We start from the raw sequence: 6398 nt of genomic DNA on the forward strand, positions 1-6398 counted from the left end.
CTCTGTCTGAAGTGGGATCTGTGCCCCTTCTTGAGTTATTTGTCCTCCCTAGCTAGTGTTCTTCATGAGACCTAGATTATTTCTTCAATGTCATGATGCCAAATAAAATAGTTTAGTACAATAATTAGTCAGGGACCAGGTGCACCCTCTTTAGGTTTGAAATGAAATTTATTTAATTATAAGAATTCGGATGGTGAGTCAGATTCTGTTCTGCCCTTTGCTCTGAGCCCTGCATGGCCTTGGCTTTGTGTTTGCAAGAGGAGCCTATGAAGCTGAAAGTGGAGAGAGTGAGGCCTGGCTAGACAGGGAGGAGTCCAGCCTGGGATGGGTAGAGAAGGCTTAGCTGGGAGAATCTACTCTTGGGGGCTAGAGTAAGTGAACAGAAATGCTTAATGTTTGTGCTAAAGATGCTGCCATTTGCCCTATTTGCAATATAAAAATCTTATTTTGAGGAGCACAGTAGTTCATGGAATCGGGGAAAAGCCAAACCAAGAGCTTCGGAAGACTCCTTCACACTGAATTGACACACTGTTCAGTGTCTTCAGGCACGGCAGAGTCTGAAGAGTAGAGTGAATGGTGTTTTATCTCAAAGAAAAAGGAAAGACAGAAGAGTGTTTGCCTTGGTGGGGGCAGTAGAAGTTGCAGATATCTTTCCTGGTGAGAGAGCTCTGTCATCCTGCCAGGGCTCTACCTCCCTGAACTGAGTGAGGGTGGAGAAGGGTTTTCTGCATTGGAACTTGTCTTTACCAAAGACAAAGGGGAGTGTTTGGGTGTGCTCTGGGGGGTTGTGCTCACAGCAGTCACTAGTGCTGATCTTATTGTGTATTTCCACACCATCTTACTTTATTCTGACAACACATGAAGCAGATGCTCTGCTACCCCCATTCTCTAGCACTGGGGTTACAGGTGGTTTGTATTGAGCTACAGTCATCACCATTGCTGGCCACGTAGTGTGTGGACAGCAGGTAGACGTGTCTGCTACACAGTCCGCTTTGTATGTTTCTGTAAACTCTAGGACTCACAAATGTGAGAAAACCTGTCAGACTTGTAATATGACTGCCTCCATTTGCATCTTTTTTTCTTGTAGAAAACTTGATTTCCTTATGGCTGAAACATTCGCACATACACACACACACACACACAGAGAGAGAGAGAGAGGAGAGAGAGAGAGAGAGAAAGAGAGAGAGAGAAAGAGAGAGAGAGAGAGAGAGAGAACAATCTTTTTACCATTTCTCTTGATGGCCATGTAGGTTGGCCCCATCATGTAGCTATTGTGAGCAGTGCTGCAGTAAGCATAGATGTGCAGTTGTCTCTGTTACATGTTGACTTGGAGTCCTCCAGGTAAATAGGGTAAATATCCAGGAATGCCATGACTGGGTCACCTGGCTGCTTGGTTTTCATTTTCTGATTTCCATAGTGGGAGGACTGGGTAAATCCTCACCATAACTAAGGGCGTTTCCTCTTGCTCATGTCCTCACCAGTGTCTAGTTCTCTGAGTACTGCTCTCACTGGGGTGTGATGGGATCTCAGTATCCTGTGTGTGTGTGTGTGTGTGTGAGTGTGTGTGTGTGTGTGTGTGTGTGTGTGTGTGTGTGTGTGTGCGCGCGCGTGCGTGCGTGCATGTGTCTGATGGGCACAGTGTTAAACATTTTTTATGGTTTTTGGCCCTTTATACTTTACCTTTGAGGATTGTCTGCTCACTGCATTAACTCACTAAACTGGGTGAGGTGATGCTTTGTTTTCAGAGTTCTTTGTATATTTTAGATATTAATCCTGTCAGACATATACCAAGCAAAGATTCTTCTCATATTTGTAGGCCATTTCTATACTTGATGAATTCTTTCCTTTGCTGGTCATATGCTTTTACTTTCATGAGCTCTTGCTTGTTAAATGTTGGTTATTTCCTGAACAAGTGGAGTACACGACAGAATCTTCCAATCTCTAACCTCATACCCCTCTTTGTGGGTAAGCCAGGGCCAGTAACACCCCTTGCCATGCTGTGGTGTATTCTCTTCTCTATTTGGAACCTCATAAAATGTTACTTGGGCCAACAAAAGGGATCACCAGGTAAAGGTGCTTGCTGCCAGTCTTGACCAACACCACAAATTGCCCTTTGACTTCCACACATGCCATGGCACATATGCAAATGCACACAAGTAAGTATTAAAATACATAACTAATAAAGACTTGATTCTTCTTATACAGGGTCAGTATTTGTTTAGCTGTGCACATGTGTATTACATCCCCTGACCTTACTCACTCACATCTGCCCATCTGCCTGGTGCTCTCCTTCCGTTCCTTTTAGAATTTCCTTTAATATGGCTTTGTTGTTAGAAGATGAACTAAGTCTGTTTGAAAATGCTTTTCTTGGGCTGGTGAGATGGCTCATGGTGTATAAGGCACTTGCCCTGCAAGTCTAGTAACTTGGGTTTGATCCCAGAACCCATGGATAAGTAGAAGGAGAGAATCGACCTACAGAGCTGTCCTCTGACCTCCAATGAGCGTCCTTACGCAGAGGCATGCATACACAATTTTTAAAGTGGTTTTTATCTTCCAGAAAATCTTTCTCTTTGGCCTCTAATTCTTCCATCTTTGTACTAAAATGTGAGGCGATGGCCTGTATTTTGTCAGGCTAGCTGCAGGGCCTTCACCTTATTATTTACTATCCATTTCCTTCCCCTTTCCCAGAAGACTACCACCATGCTGTGTACCCTGTCCCCTACCCTGTCCCTTACCCTGTGCTTGAGTCAGTGGCTATTCCAGTCTCCTATTAAGAAGAAGGAGAATCACTGGGACCCACCTCCCCCACCCCACCCTGTGTGTGTGTGCGTGTGCGTGCGTGCGTGCATGCGTGCGTGCGTGCGTGTGTGTGTGTGTGCCGCGCATGTGTGCACACCTGCCCATGCAAGAGCACATTCACATCAGCCACAGGGTCGTTCTTTCTCTAGTGCCGTCTGCCTTGTTTTGGGTCAGGGTCTCCCTGGGGCTTGCAGTTAGGCTCGGCTGATTGGCCAGGTAGCCCAAGTACCATCCTGCCTCTAGCTCTCTGTGTCAGGATTATAAGCGTGTGCCACTCACCTAACATTTTATGTGGATATTGAGGATCTAACCTAGGTCCTCTTGTTTGTACAACAAACACTTAATGGACTTGGGTATTTTTCTAGTCCCCAGGCCCACCTACTTCTTAAATTTGAAAACACCTTTTTAATTTTAGTTTTAAAGTTTTTTTTTTTTTTTTTTTTTTTTTTTTTTTTTTTTTTTTTTTTTTTTTTGTCATTTGTAGGGCATGGAGCCCATTTCACCTGGAATTGAACATGCGCGTGATCATCCTTGATTCAGATCACTTCTTTGTTCTCTCTGCTGCCTTCCCCGCTTTTACTCAGTCAGTCAGGTGTCCCATCTGTTAACGTCTTGTCTGTTTCCTGTTAGCATTAAGCTTTTAAAAAATATTTATTTAACATTATCTTTATATGTATAGGAGGGAGGGATGTTTCCACATGTATGCACATGCCCCTGGAGGCCAGAATAGGGTATGGAACCCCTGGAACTAAAGACACAAGTGATTCTGAGCTGCCCACTGTGGGTGCTGGGAACCAAGTTCAGGTCCTCTGCAAGAGCAACAAGTGCTCTTATCTGCTGGTCCATTTCTCCAGCCCTAGCTTCTGAAATTTTTTACATGTGTGGATTTGTGTCTTTAAATCTCTTTTTCAGTAGTAGTTGAAAAGGGGTCAGAGATAGAGGAGTATATTTATAAATTTCATCATTTGTTAATGGCCATATTTCCAACACATTGCCAAATTCAGTGGGTATTTTACTCTAAATGTATGTGATTTCATAATTATTAAGATTTACCTGTTTTGATTTGTGTGTGTTGGGAGGACCGTATATACATGTATGTACATGTGTCCCCAGAGGCCAGAGACAGTGTTTGAATGCCTCTGGAGCTGGAATTACAGGTGGTTGTGAGCTGCCCAACATTGGTTTTGGGAATCAAATTTCTGTCCTCTGGAAGAACAGCAACGTTTCTTACCTAATGAGCTGACTTTTCAGTCCTGTGCTTTGATATTTGACCAGCACTAATGATGTCCTGGGTGTACTGCCTTTCTTGGCATCTCTGGTTTTTGCCTTCCCTTTCCTTCTTTCAGTGACTCTTTGTTGTCTCTTCTGTTGCTGCCTTTTCTGTAACTCCAATGTGTAGATGTGCCTGTGCCCCCTGGTACTAGAACTCTCTCTCCTACTGTCTCTAGCTGTGTTTATTGAATGTCTGGAGTATCTGATACTAGTCCAGGCCTCAGGCAAGACTGGGTGACCTCGTGGAGGTTGTTGATGCTGTCTAGACAAAGATGGGCAGTGGCGTGGCTCAGGCTCTCTCAGTGCTGTGCTGGTGTTGTCATGCTCTCCACTGCTGCCCGGGAACACTTCTGGGTAAACGGTATGCTGATCCGCTGCTCCTGGGAGCACTTCGGGGTAAACGGTATGCTGGTCAGCCGCTCCCCTTCCACAGTCCTAAGTTAGCCTGTCCAAATTAAGCTTCGTTTTTGCATTATTATTTATTTATTTGCTCATTTGTTTTATTTTTTCAAGACAGGGTTTCTTTGTGAAGCTCTAACTGTCCTGAAACTCACGCTGTAGAGCAGGCTGGCTTCAAATTCAGAGATCCGCCTGCCTCTGCCTCGTGAGTGCCGGGATTAAAGGCGGGCGCCACCACCGCCTGGCTGAGCTTCCTTTTTAATTCTTCCTACTTAAGTCTTACCATGTCTTGATTCTTGCATTTATTTATTAATCAGGAGGCAGACCAAGAGAATAATCAGAGCAGCCAAGAAAAAAAATTCCGAGGGGTTCTTCAGCTGTTAGTGAATCTTTTTCTAGGTTTGGCAATAATTTTGAGTGTTTGCTTTAACCCACTTCTTCCAGTCACCCTAACCAAAGTTTTAATCATGCTTTAGATACCTCCCTCTCTCCATTTCTGCAGCCGTCTCCCTCTCTGCCTCCTCCTCCCACACAGACACCCCCTCCCCCATGTCTGTCTGTCTGACTCTCTGGGATGTGCACCACCATTTTCCCCTGGATAAACTAGCTATATCGTGTCCTTGAACATTTCCTAAGTATTTTGGTGGGACCTGAGATTATTGTAGATGTTCATTCTTTTCCATGAGAAATCAGTAGACATCACCTGCAGATGGGAAGATGAGACTGGCAAACAGAGCTGGTTGGGGTTGGGGTTGGGCTGAGGCAGGAAGATGTTTTGTTCTATTTGGAAGCAGCTTATGCAGCAGCCAACAGGGATTTCCACTACCCGGGGAAAGCCATGGCTCACAGGGGAGCCGGACCCTGCAGGGCTGCACTGGGGTACTCCTGGGTCAGGGATGAGAGCCCAGCCAGCTCCCAGCTGTTGATTGCCCCCACTCCCTCTTGGGTCACCCACAGTAATGACAGAGTAGCTGGTGCCATCGGAAAATTCCAGCTCCACTACCGCAGAGTCAATTTCTCATTTGTCAGTTTATTGTGGCAAGTGGGATTTTTTTGTTGTTGTTGTTCCCAAATAGAAACAGCTGAACTTTATTTAAAATGTTTTTCTTTTCGTTCTTTTTTGATCTATGTTTTGATCAGTAGTCCTTGATGTGGGTTTTTTTCATACATTGTTTTTATTGGGGGGATTGGGTGGGGACGGGGATAGAATGAGAGCCTAAGCTCAGTTGTTATGTGTATTTTATGATTTTCCCTCCCTTTCCTTATCTCCATATCTAAACCCCTCCCCTGTGCCGAAAGACTACATTTGTGTGTGTGTGTGTGTGTGTGTGTGTGTGTGTGTGTGTCTACATACACACTTACGTGGAGAAATGTAAGCCTTTGTGGCTATAATAACATGTCATCCTGTGCTGAGGAAACATGGCACAGTGGCAGATGTGTCTGCTCCAGGTCCAAACAGACCTGGACTTGCTTTCTGTCATTTCTTCACACCCAGGTCCCTCACTAACTCTTGAGTCCCTATTGCTCCTTCCCAAGTTGTAGAGACTGAAGTATCTTCGCGTTTATGAAGCATCCTGAATAAGCCCACATGGCTCCTTAACAAGTAAGTGTTCTTTTGTACGTCTCTCATTATGTCTCTTAGTCCATGTGAGAAAGGCAGGCTTTCATCTGCAGTTGCTGTAATCAGTGCTAACACCCAGAGGGACATCCAGAGCAAAACAGAGAGTGCAGAAATACTGCCAGGACCCTTCACTCAAAGGGAAGGGGCCCCTGCTAATAGGGAGGGAGGTGAGGGCTGCAGAGTGCCCTAGGCCTCTCTCCTGCACCATTCAGTAGTGTTAATTCAAGGGGAGTTATCACTGTGAGCAGGAGGACTGTACCGCTCCTAGGAGGAGGCATGGGGATATGATTGTGAGCAGGAGGACTGT

The 6398-nt window shown here is 45.1% G+C and overlaps 1 protein-coding gene across 2 annotated transcripts in view; it reads left to right on the top strand.

The window, feature by feature from the left end:
* Positions 1–6398, top strand: part of Atxn10 (ataxin 10) — a 134968-nt gene that overhangs the window by 105385 nt on the left and 23185 nt on the right. The gene's annotated exons all lie outside the window — the stretch shown is intronic.

This window comes from Mastomys coucha, unplaced genomic scaffold (genome assembly GCF_008632895.1).
Source record: "Mastomys coucha isolate ucsf_1 unplaced genomic scaffold, UCSF_Mcou_1 pScaffold11, whole genome shotgun sequence".
Lineage (NCBI taxonomy): Eukaryota > Metazoa > Chordata > Mammalia > Rodentia > Muridae > Mastomys > Mastomys coucha.